The sequence below is a fragment of the Neomonachus schauinslandi genome, chromosome 14 (genome assembly GCF_002201575.2).
Source record: "Neomonachus schauinslandi chromosome 14, ASM220157v2, whole genome shotgun sequence".
Taxonomy (NCBI): domain Eukaryota; kingdom Metazoa; phylum Chordata; class Mammalia; order Carnivora; family Phocidae; genus Neomonachus; species Neomonachus schauinslandi.
This window is the reverse complement of record NC_058416.1, coordinates 42,984,545-43,001,920: the sequence shown is the minus strand read 5'-3', so window position 1 is coordinate 43,001,920 and position 17,376 is coordinate 42,984,545. Positions and strand designations below refer to the sequence as shown.

The window sequence follows — 17,376 nt, the reverse complement described above, 5'->3', positions numbered from 1 at the left end:
TCTTTCTTTCTTTCTTTCTTTCTTTCTTTCTTTCTTTCTTTCTTTCTCCTTTCTTTCTTTTTCTTTCTATTATATTATCTTTCTTTATCACTTGCTAATACTAATGCCTAACTGTGAATGACACTTATATCTGGAATTATTTCTCATGGGCAGCAATGTATCAAAACTAGGAGGAACCAATATTGGAATTGTACATGTAAGATTACCTGTTACCACACCATTCTCTTCCTTCTCTGAGTTCTCAAATTCTACTGTAAGAAAATTGGGATTAATAGGGTTTGATGTGCTCCTAATAAAGGTTGCTTGTGTAGATAGTAGAGGCCTGGAATAGAAATAGAATAGAAAAAGAATTTATGATTAAGGATAACCTAGCCATTTAAATTACAGACTAAAACTATGTTATGATAACTCTGATACACTTTCACTGAGATGGGACTATTCATTTATCTGAGCAATGTAGCAGTATTTCTGAAACAGGTGTGTGTCAATGGCTGGTGTGCCATTTACATGTATATTTTATTCATCATCACCCTCAACAAAAAAGGTTACTGAGTGCTCAATAAATATTTGGTAAATTAATATTTTAAGAACAGGTTTTTTTTTTTCAGAGAAGGATGAACAAGACACATTCTCCCCCCCAAATCTCAGTGAGTCTTGTCAGCAAACTAAATTATAAAATTTTAGGTAAACCAATTTCCTCTCTGCAAAGTTTGGAATATCTCTGTTAGCAGGCCCCAACTAATATTTGGCCTCTGATTAGAAAAAGAACTAGTATAGTAGCAGAATGGTAGTGGTAACCTGGCAAACCAATGAAAGATCTGCTCACTTAACATTTTTTTACCAAGAACTATATTATTAAATATGATCATAGAAATATGTTGGAAGTATCTTGAAGATTTGAGGGTACAGTGGTTGTATTCATAAATCACAAATTCTACCAACTCAATTCATATCTAAACATCCTGTAGACTAAGAGCATTGGCTAAAATAGATTTTTAAAAATTCATAAACGGTGGAGATTAAGGGAATGTATGTGGAGTATGATGCAGTCATTCTTCAAGAGCTATATGGCACCAAATAGTGAGGTGACAAAAAAACCTTTGCTGTATATGAGTGGCACAATTTAATTAGGTTAGAAGTGTCAGAACCTAGTGCCCTAGAATTTATACTCAAGGTAGAAGCAATCTTATCTTTATACTTAAAATCATCAAAAGTATTTTTTCATGTGATTATGTGCTTATGGAAGCTTATGCTCTTGTTTCGCATCAACTTTTCCCCAGTGGTTTACCATCCATTGATGACCATTGCTTGAATCCTTGAAACAACTATTTCATTGGAAGTTGCAAAGTGATGCTTTTCTAATCCATTATGTATGCTTCATTTACCATCTTGAAATATTCTACATAAAAGAAATTTTCTTTATGTGCCAAAGCTAATTTGTTATCCTGAAATATGATTAATCCTGGAAAGGCAAAATTGATGTTTATATCTAAACATTTTGTTATAAATTTTCAGAGTAATGTGTTGATGCCTCTAGCAATCTCCAATGGAGTTGTTCCCAAACTTTTCCTCTTCTACTGTTCTCTTTTCCTCTTTCTTTCTTTCCTCCCTTATTTCTTCCCTCTTTCTCTTCCTTTCTTTCTTTTGTCTACTTTCTGTCTTTCTTTTGTCTTTCTCTATTTCTTTCATCCCTCTTTCTTCTTTTATTGATGAAGTCAGAGCTTTTAAAATATGTTTGATGTGTCTTAATCAACTTTAATGATTTTCTTCCATGTTCTAAGTCTCTTGATTTAGGCCAGTGTAAGCTCTTTCTGTTGGCTCTCATACTTTTGAACTGATCCCAGTAGTCTTCAGTATCTTTCTTGTTTTCTGGAATGAAAAGGGGTCCTAAGCTGTTTGCGTGTGTGTGTTTCTGTGTGTATGATTGTGTGTACATGTGTAATCAGATCTTCAAGTCATGTAAGAATTCATTCATCCAATTTTGAGTTAATATGATGGATGCAATAGGCAAAAATTGTTCTCCATTTATTAAATTGATCTCATATTCTCAACCTATGGTAAATCATTGGGTAAAACAAAAGAACATGGCATCCAGTTTGGGAGAAGATATTTGAAGACACCATAAGATAACTTCCAGTTTCCACTCAAACATGTAAAGAGCTGGGAAGCCAACACTCCTATCCTCACAACAAGAACAAAGCTGAACAAACTGAAAATCAAAGACCATTCTTAGATTCATAAGAGAATTGAAGTCACGGAACAAAGAGCCTTTCCCAAAACTGGAGAAATAAGTAGATGCGGGGAATACAGACAGGTTTATCAGAAGCAGAAGTTGTTGGAGCCAGTAACTGAAAGTTACTCAAACAGTAACTTTAAAGAATTGCTGGAGGCTGAGTATAGTAACTTGAGAGTTATAATCGCCAGATGCCTAGGCTAAGGGGACACCTGCACTTCCCCCGTTTTTACTTCCAGGAGTCCCACTAGATTCTCAGGTAAATACTGGAGAAAAATCTCCTCATGCTGGGCCAGAGGGAGGGAAAAGCGAACATTCTGGAATAAGCCCAGAGCATTCGCCACAACAAAGGCCTACTCGTTAAGGCAAAAAACTTCACCAGAGCCAAATCTAATGTGAAGGAAAGAAAATGACCCAACTCTAGCCCTCATAAGCCTTCCTGGATCACCCAAGGGAAGGGAAGTACAAACCTGAGAAACACTTGTCACAGTTGTAGCTCAGGGGTACACACCTACTAAAATACTGAGATCTAATCTTTCTCTACAATTTTTTTTATTATTATGTTATGTTAATCACCATACATCACATCATCAGTTTTTGATGTAGTGTTCCATGATTCATTGTTTGTGTATAACACCCAGTGCTCCATGCAGAACGTGCCCTCTTTTTTTTATTTTTTAATTTTTTATTGTTATGTTAATTACCATACAGTACATCATTAGTTTTTGATGTAGTGTTCATGATTCATTGTTTGTGCATAACACCCAGTGCTCCATGCAGAACATGCCCTCTTTAATACTCATCACCAGGCTAACCCATCCTCCCACTCCCTCTTTCTCTACAATTATACAGGACTCCTGTATAACAACAATGAATTGCAACAATGAACTGAAAGGCTTAAGTTCTATTTAAGAATGAGAAATCCAAACAAAAACCGAAAGCCAGTAAGGGAGACAAAAAGAGGTACACTAGAAAAACTGAAGCCTCTGACACATACAGCTACAGTAAAGAGTGAGCACACCCTGTTTCCTAGACAGATAAACATGAAACCTATACTAACAACCTAGCGATTTCAGTTCCTATAACTCAATACAACATGTCCAATTTCTAACAAAAAATTACAAGTCATGCTGAAAGGTAAAAAAAAAAAAAAAAAAAAAAAAATTCGGACGAGACAAAGCAAGGACAAGAACCATACTCAGACATGATAGATATTTTAGAGTTACCAGACCAGGAATGTAAAACAACTACAATTAATATGTTAAAAGTGGTAATGGAAAAAGTAGACACTGGGCAGGAATTGATGGGCAAATGTAAGCAGAGAGATGGAAACTCTAATAAAGAATAAAAAGGAGGGCACCTGGGTGGCTCAGTCAGTTAAGTGTCTGCCTTTGGCTCAGGTCATGATCGCAGGGTCCTGGGATCGAACACTGTGTCAGGCTCCCTGCTCAGCAGGGAGTCCGCTTCTCTCTCTCCCCCTGCCCCTCCACTGTGCTCGTGCTCTCTCCCTTGCTCACCCTTTTTCAAATAAATAAAATCTTAAAAAAATTAAAAGGAAAAGCTGGAAATAAAAAATATTATAACAAACATGAAGCATGCCTCTGATGGACTCATCAGTACACTGGACACAGCCCAGGAAAGAATCAATAAGCTTGAAGATATGTCAATAGGAAGTCCCAAAACTGAAATGCAAAGAGAAAAACAAATAACAAAAAATAAATAAGAATAACAATACATCCAAGAAATGTGGCACAATTATAAAAGGTGCAATATACATGTAATGGGAATAGCAGAAGAAGAAGCAAGAAAGAAATGACCAGAAGAGATATTTAAACTGTGAGGCTGTGAGTTAAACTATGGCTGTGAGTTTTCCAAAATTAATGATAGAAACCAAACCACAAATCCAGGAAGCTCATAGGATAAATTTATCCAGGATAAATAACAAAAAATCTAAATTCGGGCATACCATATTTAAACAAAGAGAAATTCTTCAAGGAAGCCAGAGGATAAAACACCTTACCTAAAGAGGAAAGTGAATAAGAATTACATGAAACAAAGAAAGCAGAAGAAACCAGAGTAAAATATTTAAAGTGCTGACAGAAGAAACCCACTAATCTAGAATTTTGTATTTAATAACATTTTCCTTCAAAGAGAAGAAATCAAGACTTTCTTAGGCAACAAAAACTAAGGGAATTTGTTGTCAATGGACCTGCTGAAGCAGGAGAACAAGGTTCTTGTGTCACGGAGTCGGAGAATGAATCTTGTGGACAAAGGAGGGTGAGCAAACAATAGAGTTTTATTAAGCAAAGATACAGAAAAAGCTCTCAGGATTGAGAAGGGTCCCAACTGGGTTGCCAATGAGGGCTTTTCATCTCTGGCCTTTTATTAGGCCTTTACCAGGAAACTTGCTGGTGGTTAGGTCGGTGGGCTGGAGCTAGACATGACGCTTATACATTGTGTGAGAGTTTTCGTTTCTGTGACACCTATGATCTATAGATATGTATTGCTAGGTCTGGTTAATCTTTATAGTGAACTTTTCCTCAGAGTCCTGATCAGTTTTTGTGGTTATTTTTAGTTTCTGTGTTCACAATGTAATTATTAGAAAAACATTTTAACCCTAGTAATTGGGATATGTTGGTCTAAATTTTCCTGATCTCTGTCTTTATTTTGTCTCCGGGTCTGCATACCTAACGTATCCTCAGAGCCTCCTCAGGGGCCTCCCGTCTCTCCCTGCCAATACCTTAACTCTTTCCCTACTCACTGCCTTGCAAGAAATGTTAAAATAAGTTCTTCTGAGAGAAATAAAATGATATAGGTCACAGACTAAGATCCACGTAAAGAAAGAAAAAGAATCACAGAAGAAATAAACGAAGGCAAAATAAAATCTTTATTTTTCTTATTTTTATCTACTCTAATAGATAACTGTTCAAAATATTAACAGCAGCATGTACTGGGTGATTATATCATATGGATAAGTGAAATGAATGACAGCACTGTTACAAGGGATGGGAGGGAGAAATTAGGAATACTCTCATAAGGTACATGCACTACCCATGAAGTGGTATTTGAAAGCACTTATATTTGTTGTAAATGTATATTATAAACTCCAAGGCAAACACTAAGCAACAACAAAAAGTATGATCGATATGCTAAGAGAGAAGAAAAAATGGAATCATACAAAATGCTCAATTAAAATCAGACAAGAAAACAAAGGAGAATAAAGTTAAAAAGAAAAAAGAATAAGTGCAATAAATGCAAAGCAATTGCAATTATGGTAGATATTAATCCAATTATATAAATAATCACTTTAAATGTTAAGGGTCTAAATCTACCAATAAGAAGTGGATAAAAAAACAAGATCCAAGTAGTTTTTCTACAGGAAACCCACTTTTAACGGAAAAAGCCATACCATGCTAGGACTAATAAAAGTGGAAGCTGGAGTAACTTTATTTATTTCAGACAAAGCAGACATCAGATTAAGGGAAATTATCAGGGATAAAGAGGAAATTACATAATAATAAAAGGCCTAATTCTCCAAGGAAACATAACAATCTTAACAAGAGTGTCAAAATAAACGAAGCAAAAACTGAGAGAACTAAAAGGAGAAATAGATGAATCCACTGTTAACAGTTGGAGGCTTCAACATCCTTCCCTCAGTAATTGACAGACCTAGCAAGCAGAAAATCACTAAGACACGGTAATGGTATGTAGCATCCTCAGTATCTTTTGGGCCCTAAGATTTCAGAGACAGAATTAGCTAAAGGGAAACAAAAGGGCAGTCCCTGGGGAGTAGGGTCACCACATCTTGTCAGGATCAATCTCCTGTCTCAGTAGGGGCAAAAAGAAAGAGGTGTGAGGGGCTAGCTATGGAGGTGAGATCCATAACACTTCTCCTCTTATTATCTCTTGTGTTGGAGAACTGGCACAATGGCATGGATAATGTAAAAATAAATAGATTATTGCAAGTGATGTTCTTTTAATTTATCCCACCCCTCTCCTGTAGACCCAATGGGAAGAAGCTGAATCTCAGTAACCACCTTTTTACCCTTTTTTTTAAATCTTTTTTCCTACTTTTTTTCTTTTTAACAAAGTTGTAATTGAAACTAAAATAGGGTGAATACACATCAACAGAAATACAATCATACAGTCTCTAAAATAAGAAAACTTGAGTAATGTATGTCAGCCCTCCACTTGCTTTCAGTAGGTGAGCCTCAGCCAAATGCAATCTGCTGGACCTGGTGTTTCAGTCCATGCATGAATTCTTATTTTACATATTTTGTTAGCTCCTAATGACCATGACATAAGAATCAGTAAGCTAGTAAGACCTAACAATGCTCCTCATCTGATCTTTGCTATATAGCTATTATTCGTCTGTTTTCTCAGAGAATTAATCAGTAATTTTTTAAAAGATTTTATTTATTTATTTGAGAGAGAGAGAGAGAGAGCATGAGCAGGGGGGAAAGGGAGAAGCAGGATCCCTGCTGAGCCAGGAGCCTGGCGTGGGGCTTGATCCCCAAACCCTGGGATCATGACCTGAGCTGAAGGCAGATACTTAACTGACTGAGCCACCCAGGTGTCCCTTAATCAGTAATTTTAATTGAAGCTGAATTAAGTCTATTATTTTATTTAGCTATTTAAATTTGACTCCCTAAAGTTTGTGAAAGCAGGCCTTTTAAAAGTTGATTACAAAACTACATAAACACAATAAGTGGGCATGCATTATTCACACTTGAGTCAGTCTACTTCTCAATCTTGTGGTATGAACTCCTCAACTAAAATTTTCAAACACTAGAGAAAACGAATATGGTAAAACCACCCATTATTTATGATCACGTGAACCACTGTGTAAATACACACACACATACCCATACACACACACATACATAACACATATGTATAAGGACTCCAGTCATTGACACTATTTTTTTGTTTGTTTGTTTAGATATATTTAATGGATGAAACTTTTAAATCCTGGGGTATGATATGAAAAAGATAGAAAAATAGTTTCTAGGCTATTTGACAAAATATCCTGATACAGCCGATTGTCAATAGGATGACACTGATTTTGAAGGCTAGGGACTGAGTCTTTTCTGTGTTTTTCTCCCCATCTCTCTGATGTTTGCACAGTGGTGTCTCCGCTGGTGTTCTATACAACATGGGTACTGAGACACTAGATGTTCTCATTCTCTGACTATCGTAAATATTTGCTACTGAAGAAACAGTTGATTATTTGTAAACTTGCTGGACCTAGAGCATTTATGACTGCAGTAATACGTCATCAGCCAGGTTGGAGGCAGAATGACTGAAAAACTTCAGCTGCTCTCACAATCAATTCCAATCACTAAGGTTGAAGCAATCATGAGGGATCTTTAGAATGCTTATTAAGGTAGACAAAAGAACTATTTTGGCCACACAGAAATCTGTGCATATAGGTAAGGTCTCTTGGTCACAGTTCTAGTCTGGCTCTTCTCTTAAACATTTAACGTAGAAGTATCTCTCAATTTACTTAGAATTTTATAAAGCAAATGTGTGACTTGCTTTAACATGGGAAGAGAAAACAAACAGAGACACCTTTAAAATATATGCAGCCCATAAATGTTCTTAGGACTCCCATCTAGAAGTGTATTTCCCAGAAGGTGAATTGGTATTTTGCATAGGATGCCCTGATCCTAGGCCTGAGGGTACAAAGCAATTACTCAGCCCTCTGGCTGGACCCTAGATGCTGCAGAGAGCCATGTGGGCAGCAGGATTAGGAGAGAACCCAAACAAACACGAGCTGTACTAAGAGGTGAACACCCAAAGTCATGCAGCTGGTGAGTAGCTTCCTACACGCAAAACTGTGCTGCACAGTGTTGTACCAATGAGTAAATATGACTTCCACTCTGATTTGTAGGATATCTCTGGCAGTGAGGAAACTGACAATTTGAACTAAAAGAATAGGAATTTTTATCAAAAGGATGTTAAATAAAGGTCCATTCAGAAGGTGGGTAAGAAAATAAGGTAATACACCATCTGAAGGAAAATAAAAGACTGCTGTATGAAATCCTACAAATAGTGAAATAAATAACTTTATGTGTATGTCCCAATAATAGCCCTTGATATATTCTTTTAACTGCTTCACTGAAAGATCAAAGTGTAATCTGAGTTTTCTAGGATCCAAAGCATTACCTTAAAAGTCAAAATGCACTTTCTTAATTCTATTTTAGGTTCTTACATTTTATTTAGTGCTTTGATTGCTAAATGTTTGCTATTTACATAATGTTATCATGGTTAACTGCCAACTTGTGATTGATAAAATTACATATAATTTTTCATGACAGATGATAGGATTATCCAGATGTGGGATCCATAAAGCATCAAACAATAAGTTAAAAATAGCAAATTGGAATCATTTTGTACATTTGTTTTTTTTTTTTAAGGGGCAGTCCCTCCTAGGTTTAGAGCATTGGACACTGAAGTCAGAACAACTTTTAATTAAATACAAACAACTTACTGAGTGACTCTGAGCAAGTTGCTTCTACTCTTTAGCCTCAGTTTCTTCATTTTTATGACAAGATTTTAATAGTTTCTATCTCGCATAATGACATGGGTTAGAAGTGAGATAATTTAGGTAATGCCAAGAAACAGTATGTACTCAACATGACTTTGGTCATGAAAACTAATCAATCAACAATTTTTGAAACAGCACTGTGGCAATTAAGTATGTACATATATGTACATCCTGTAATTGTGTGTATATATATACACACACATGTATACACATATATACACATATAACATATATAACATATAATACATGTAATGTATGTAAGAGAATACATAAAATCTAAAAACAGTATTTAAACAAGAATAATAAAGTGAACAACTGTACACCCACAAACCATGTTAAGAAATACGCCATTATCAGTGTGAGAGAAGCCTCTGGAATGGACTTACCTGACTGAGTACTTTAACTTCATCCTCAAGAATGCCTGCAACCCTAGGAGTGCTGTACTATTCATTCCTTTTGTTTTTCTGATAGTATTATTACCTATGTATTCCTGCTTTAAAATCAAATTTAATTTTGTCTGGTTTTGTCCTGTTTTGTTTTCTTTGGTTACTTCATGCTAATTTTGCCTGCATTTGAACTCACATAATTGCTATTTGTGTATTGAATTCAACAAAATATTTTTAACATAGGTATTTTCAAAGGAGAAATGTAATCCCTTGTTTCCCCACCAGATAATTTTTATTGATTACAAAATTAATCCAACTAATAGCTCAAAATATTGAACCAGTATACAAAGGCAAAAAAACGAAAAGTGATACATTCCTTACTCCATCTCTCTTCTCTATCCATCTTATTCCTCCTCCCCAATGGCAACTACCATTAGGAATTGCTTAGTCATTTTTCATTATAAAATAAATGTGTATGGCCACATTTATATATCTATTAATATATTTGCTTACATTCCCCCCAAAAGGATTACACTACATCTGTATTCCTACATTTTGCTTTTCCCCTTAGAATCAATCTTAGATAATGTTCCATATCTGTACATATAGCTCTACTTCTTCATTTTTTTGATGCCACATTATCCCATTGTATTATATATCACCATTTATTTTTAAAGCCCCTTATTGATGAATGTTTTGTTTTTTCATTTTTAATGTTATTTCAAAAAGTGTTGCAATACACATCTTTATACAGAAATCCTGAAAACCTTTTGTCTGTATATTCTTGGGATAAACTCCTTGAAATCCAATATGTAGGTCAAAGAGTGTGTGCACTTAAGCATTTTTACTAACAGAACTAAACAAAGGCTGAATAGTGGTTTGAAGGCACTTTGTACAGCCCTGCCAATATTTCTCACAAGCTTTTTGAAAATTCTCTCTAAATGCAATATTGTCCAAATAGATGGGCATGCTATTTGTTTTTTCCAACCTATCTCATCTATGCCATAAAACACTTCACTATGCTCACTGTGAATATGCTTTTCTTGTTTAGAATCATATCCCCTCTAGCTCAATGATAATTTACTGCTTTGGTAACCTTCACTTACCTCTCCATCAGAGCAATGAGCCAAAAGATTTTAGACTGCGATGTTTCATGTCCATGTGCTGCCAGTCAATGTTGGAAATAACTTACATATGAGATTGGCAGAATTGTTCAAATAAGTAAATGCAATGTCTACATAAAAGTCTCCAGGAAATGGTACTATGGCATGTTTGACTCTGTTTCCTTTTTTATAGGCTTCACAATTAAATATTGAATCTCTCAAAAATCAATTTTTCAAAGTCATTTTATTTTATATTGTCATGCACAGTCTATCAGAAGTAGATTGACATTTTTTGTTCTAATTAGTTAATATTGGCCTGTTCTATAATTCCCTGTTTTCCAAAATGTTCTATGCTCCATATCGCATTACTTCTTCTTGCTCATGTTCTTCTAACACAGTTACAATTATAAATATAATAAGTAAATAAAGTTTTGAATAAGAATTTATTTATTTGCTTTTATTCCCCCCCCAAACCTCAGGCCTATTCTAATTTTTAGTTTCCTCTTCTTGTTTTTCTGTTCCTAAAGCAGATTAAATATTTGTGAATTTTGATATATAACTGATTCATCTTACTGATAAGCATTATGATTGTACTAGAAAAGAAACCAAACCCTAAATACATGTTGTTACTATACACATGTAAATATTTTATGTACTTTCCTATGCAATTAAGACTACTTTCATTGTAATCCAAGAGTTACTTTATGGGCTTTTTCTCAATATTTTCTTTCATATTCTGTCCTACAGTCCTGGCAATGCACAGGTATTAATAACTAATATTAGCCTATTCATAAAGAATTTTCCACATATTCTCTTTCAAAAATTATCTCAAGACAGCTTTTAGTTTTAATTTTTTCTGTGGGGCAGAGGAAGCAGAATTTTTAGAATTATTATATGAAGCCATCCTGATGATAAAAAAATTTTAAATCATATATTAAGTCAGCCTATATTTTAGCTTTTTACTGTTATATAGCAATTCTAACCACTCAAGTGGCTTAAAATAACCAACATTTTTTTTATTTAAAATTTTTTAAATTTTATTTAATTAATTAATTTATTTTTATTATGTTATGTTAATCACCATACATTACGTCATTAGTTTTTGATGTAGTGTTCCATGATTCATTGTTTGCGTATAACACCCAGTGCTCCATGCAGTACGTGCCCTCTTTAATACCCATCACCAGGCTAACCCATTCCCCTAACCCCCTCCCCTCTAGAATCCTCAGTTTGTTTCTCAGAGTCCATAGTCTCTCATGGTTCATCTCCACCTCCGATTCCCCCCCTTCATTTTTTCCTTCCTACTATCTTCTTCTTCTTCTTCTTTTTTTTTTAACATATACTGTATTATTTGTTTCAGAGGTACAGGTCTGTGATTCAACAGTCTTACACAATTCACAGTGCTCACCATAGCACATACCCTCCCCAATGTCTATCACCCAGCCACCCCATCCCTCCCACCCCCCACCACTCCAGCAACCCTCAGTTTGTTTCCTGAGATTAAGAATTCCTCATATCAGTGAGGTCATATGATACATGTCTTTCTCTGATTGACTTATTTTGCTCAGCATAAAACCCTCCAGTTCCAAATGATGGAAAATGAAGAAGCTGAGAAAAAGAGAGCTAAACAACTACTGGATCACGAGGGCAGAATTCGAGAAATAAGTGATACCATAAGATGAAACAATATTAGAATAATTGGGATACCAGAAGAAGAAGAAAGAGAGAGAGGGGCAGGAGGTATATTGGAGCAAGTTATAGCAGAGAACTTCCCTAATTTGGGGAAGGAAACGGCATCAAAATCCAGGAGACACAGAGAACCCCCCTCAAAATCAATAAAAATAGGTCAACACCCTGACATCTAATAGTAAAACTTACGAGTCTCAGAGACAAGGAGAAAATCCTGAAAGCAGCTCAGGAGAAAAGATCTGTAACCTACAATGGTAGAAACAGATTTGCAACAGACTTATCCACAGAGACCTGGCAGGCCAGAAAGGACTGGCATGATATATTCAGAGCACTAAACGAGAAAAATATGCAGCCAAGAATACTATATCCAGCTAGGCTGTCACTGAAAATAGGAGAGATAAAAAGCTTCCAGGACAAACAAAAACTAAAGGAATTTGCAAACACTAAACCAGCCCTACAAGAAATACTGAAAGGGGTCCTCTAAGCAAAGAGAGAACCAGGATTTTCCTATCTCTTCTGATTCTGTAGTTTGAGCTCAGATGATTTTTCTGCCCCAAGTCATCTGGGGAATCAACTGATTTAGGTCAAAGATGACTCCTCACATGATTTGCAGTTGGTGCTGGGTGCTCTGTGGGCACTGCTGATAGGAACATTTTGCTTCTCCTCCTGTTATTTTCCCCATCTCTTGGGCTTCTTGCAATTGCTGATTTGGTTCCAAAAAACAGAAAGTGGAAGCTCCCTGTTTTCTTAAGGTCTAAGTATGGATGTACCCAAACATCACTCCCATTGCATTCTACTTGCTAGAACAAGTTTTGAGGCCAGCCCTGAGTCAAGAGAAAGATAAACAACCTGTACCACTTGATATCAGGTTCTCATGCACATACAGAGTGGGGAAGAATTATTGGAAGCTATCTTTGAAAACTAATGGAGAGAAATATTTTGAAGTGTTGAGAGAAAAAAACCCCACCAACCTTGAATTCTGTATCCTGCTACATTATCCTTCAAAAGTGAAAGAGAAATAAAGACTTTCCTCAGAAAACAAAGTTCCGGGAAACTTAACTGCACTAGACGTACCTTGCAAGAAATGTTAAAAGTTCATCAGAGAGAAGGAAACTTATATATATCAGAAATTCTGGTCTACATAAAGGAAGAACATCAGAGACTGGATAAGTGAAGCATCAGAAGGACTTTCTCAACAACTGTTCAAACTTGGAGTGCAACATGGAATAGGAAGCTTTATCAACCCATCCAGACAGTCCATTTAACAGCATCCCTTCTTCTCAGTGGTTATTTGGTACATAGAAATCGTCATAAGTGGATCTGTGGAAACATGGGAACACATGGCAACCCTAGGAAGAGAGTTTCTGCAGGAGCCTTGTCAGCTGTGTCCATAGGATCTCAAAGAAATCAGGGTGACCAGTATGGGCTACACTAAGAGCCACCTTACCCTCTTGACAATTCCTCTGAAAGTCCTGCTGGAGAGTCAGTCACTGGTTAATTAGCTGGGCACCAAAAGAAAAGTTGGGTGGTGAGTAGGGGCTATGCTTTATGAAACATGGCTATTTTTAAACACTAGCTTCATCTTCAGAGTGGCAAGCTGTTTTCACTGATATTGGGGCAGATGCTAATGAGGGAATGGAGATGGATATGGCTGAGAATAGGTTTAGCATTTAATTTCTCATATAAATTTAAAAAGTATTGACTATATGTGAAGAATTATACATTGCATCTCATGCATATGTAACTGATATTAAAAAATAATATTGCTCTCAAAGAAGGAAATCTTTTTATTGAATTTTTAAGGATGTCTTTTCCTCTAAATATGCTTAGTAGTCATTTCAATGCATAAATAGTAGCAAAATTTATTATTTTAGCTTTCTAGGAGGTACTGAATAAAATATGCTTTGGATTTCGTAAATAAAAGAATTGGTGAATTTCTTTAAAAATTAAAAGATAATAAAGGGCATATTATTAATAACTTTATGCCAGTAAATTTGAAAACTTACATAAAATGAACAAATCTCATGACATATACAGGTAACAAATCTCTCTCTAGAAGAAATAGATAACATAAAAAACCATATATCTATTAGAGAATTTGAATATATAATTGAAAACTTTCCCAAAAAGTAAATTCCAGGTCCAGATGAAATTATTAGTGAATTCTACAAAATACTTAAGGCAAAAACCGATCCTCAATCATTATTGTTTGAGCCAACAACAAATAAAATAAAAACAAAACAAAAAAGACAAAGTTAAAATTCCTTTGCAGCTTGGAGTTCACCATATAAGGCAAGAAAACACCTATCTGGTCTTAGCAAGAGAGTTTACTGGGCGGCATCAGGTCAATGTACTTGGGCAGCTTAGTAGAAGCTCCAGAAATCAGGAGTGTAATTTTTAAAATCATAAAATCATGGCTTTTATGTAAATATAAAATGAACATATTCAAAAATTTTATTTAACTTATGAAGTAATGACAGAAAGCCTCTTCAGACACTAACAGAAGGTGACCTGCAGGTCAATATGACAAGAGTGAGATTCAGGGTAGAAGACAGCAAAGCACAGAAGACAATGGCAAAAACGCAGTGGATTGGAAAGGGCATGCTGAGCTAGTCTGGGGAAACACTGGAGACCATAGCAGAAGTGCATAAAATGGAAGTGCCTGCACACTCTAGATACCCAGTTAGAGTTAGCCCTATAGAATAAACCATATAGCAAGGAAGAGGAAAAGAATTTAAGACATCTTGAGAAGATGGAGTTCAAGGGTACAGAGAGGGACATGATATCCTCTCAGACTTGTGCAGAGTCCCCTGTCATATAGAGTAAGCAGAGGGAGGACAGGGGGATAAAATTTAAGATAAACACCTTGAGGGAGCCTTGCTCAGTCACCACAGAATATAGTCATGGATTCCAGATATCTGGAAAAACTGCCAACCTGTGTAACAGAAAACTTGGACTGGGCTCTCTTCATTAATGAGTATTTATGTTTCTTCTCTTCTTTTCCTCTGAGAAAAAATTTTTCTTACTAGGTTTTCTTTCTCTTCTTTTTATCTTTTTTTTTTTTTTTTTTGGTTTAGACTTATGTAATTCAGCCTCATTATAAAGAATTCAAGTTAGAATGTGAAGAAAAACAACCCTCAAAATACCGCTGGTTATTATTAAGTTAATGTTCAGACATTGGTCTCTTTATATGTGCAGTTAAGAGTAGACACATGAAAAGACATCATCTGATAGGCAAACAATGTTCCCAAATGGGAGTGCACTATGAAGGCTCATTTAAGATGATTATTCAACTTATTTTAACTTGATAATCGAAAATGAAGAAATTAAAGAAATTGCAAACACTTCGATATTTTCTATAGATACCTCTAAATTTAGAGAAAAAACATGAGAAAGGCTAAAAGGCTGAAATCATTGTGTTTTATTTCCTGAAACACATACTTCTGTTATAGACAGGCATTGAAAGACATTTACTACTTATACACATTCTCCCACCTCCCTTTCCAAAACTCTCAATTTTTAAAAATTGTAATATACGTTAATTGTCCAATTTTATAACACTTGTATTCTGTTCTGTAAACATAATCACTGCATTTTTTTCTTATTACATTGAGCTTTTGATTGGCTCCATTTTGTGTTAAAGTTGTTTAATTAATGAATTAATATTTAATTAATATTTTAAAAAGATGACTTTATATGTGGTGAATTCCCTGAAGGTTAGAGTGTTTGAGAATGTCTGATGTTTACTTAAACAGAATCAGGACTCGGTTGTAAGCAAATGTGAGGTCACCATTTCTTTTCTTAATCCGTTGCAGATTTGAGCCTTTCTTCTACCAGTCCTGTTTATTTTCTTCTTGGAAACACGAAGAATCTTGTCTTTATTTAATTATTTCTTTAAACAAAGTTATACATGTAAATAATTTTAAAAGTCAAATAGCCATACTATGCTTACAGTGAAAACCTTGGACTTCCTATTGCCCTCTTTTAATCATCGAGGCCGTACATTGAACCCTGAGAGCTGTTTCTTCTGCCAGTTGCCTCCATACTATAAATCCCATTTTAAAAAATTTTGATTTGAGTATAGTTGACACACAGCGTTAACATTAGTTTCAGGTGTACAACATAGTGATCCAATGTCTCTATATATTATGCTCTGCTCAGCACAAGTGTGGCTCCCATCTGTCACCATACAACGCTATTACCATATCATTGACTATATTCCTTATGCTGTGCCTTTAGAAGTTGCATTTTTATATTACCATTTCTTGGCCTTTCTGTTTTAGATATTATTTAATAACTTCCTATTATGAAAGATCTATATTTGCTTCTCTTTGAGGTAAATACTTTCTCTCCCCTGATGTTCCTAATGTAGTTTATATATCACTCTTTTTTTGAATTAATTTTTAATGTTCATGAATTTATGACAATGCAAATATTATTCACAGCTAAGAGAAGTATTGTACTGTGATTACAAAGACTTTTCTTAGGCAATGTTTTATTTGTCCTGGAATTAATGACTGCCTTGATTTTTTATTTTCTCAGTTCCCTGTATAATTTATTAATCACCAACTCTTTGACCTTAATAATGACCTAGAAAATACATTGAAATACCTGGGTTGTTCTATCATGAACGTTAACTTCTTGGCAGTATCCCTCCTGGAAGTCACCACCCTCCAACTCCTGTCTGGACTGATTGTCCTCTATGACAACAGTTAATTTCCTTTGTGTATCTCTTGTATTGGATTCTGTGCTTTCTGTGCTGTCTATGTCTTCCTTAGTTTAATTATTTTAACTGTAGTCAATTAATTACTCTAACTGTAGTGAATTAATTATTTTAACTGTAGAAAATCTTCCAGTTACTTTTTACTGGTAATGGATCTAAGAGAGATTTTTTGAGGTCTTTATATATTAGAAAATGTCATTATTCGTCCTACACAATTGACTAACAGATTGTAGGGAAATTTTTTTTTTAATTTTTAAAATTATTTTTATTATTTTTTAATAATTTTTTCAAGGATTTTATTTATTTATTTGAGACTGAGAGATACAGAGAGAGAGAGAGAGAGTATGAGCAGGGGGAGAGGCAGAGGGAAAAGGAGAAGCAGACTCCCCACTGAGCAAAGACCCCCAATGTGGGGCTCAATTCCAGGATGCTGGGATCATGACCTGAGCCGAATGCAGATGCTTAACCATCTGAGCCACCCAGGTGCCCCTGTATGGAAAATTCTAATTTGAGATCATTTTCCTTTACAGTTTTAAAGGCATTATGCCATTGCTATAGGTAACAGTGATTTGGACATAGAGCCTATGGGAATTCTGTATCCTGATCTTTTATTGGTTACCTGTTTCCCCTCTTTCTTTTCTTTCTTTTCTTTCTTTCTTTCTTTCTTTCTTTCTTTCTTTCTTTCTTTCTTT

The 17,376-nt window shown here is 35.2% G+C and overlaps 1 pseudogene; it reads right to left on the bottom strand.

The window, feature by feature from the left end:
- LOC110576944 overlaps positions 1-17,376 on the bottom strand; it is a 64,111-nt pseudogene that overhangs the window by 2,416 nt on the left and 44,319 nt on the right.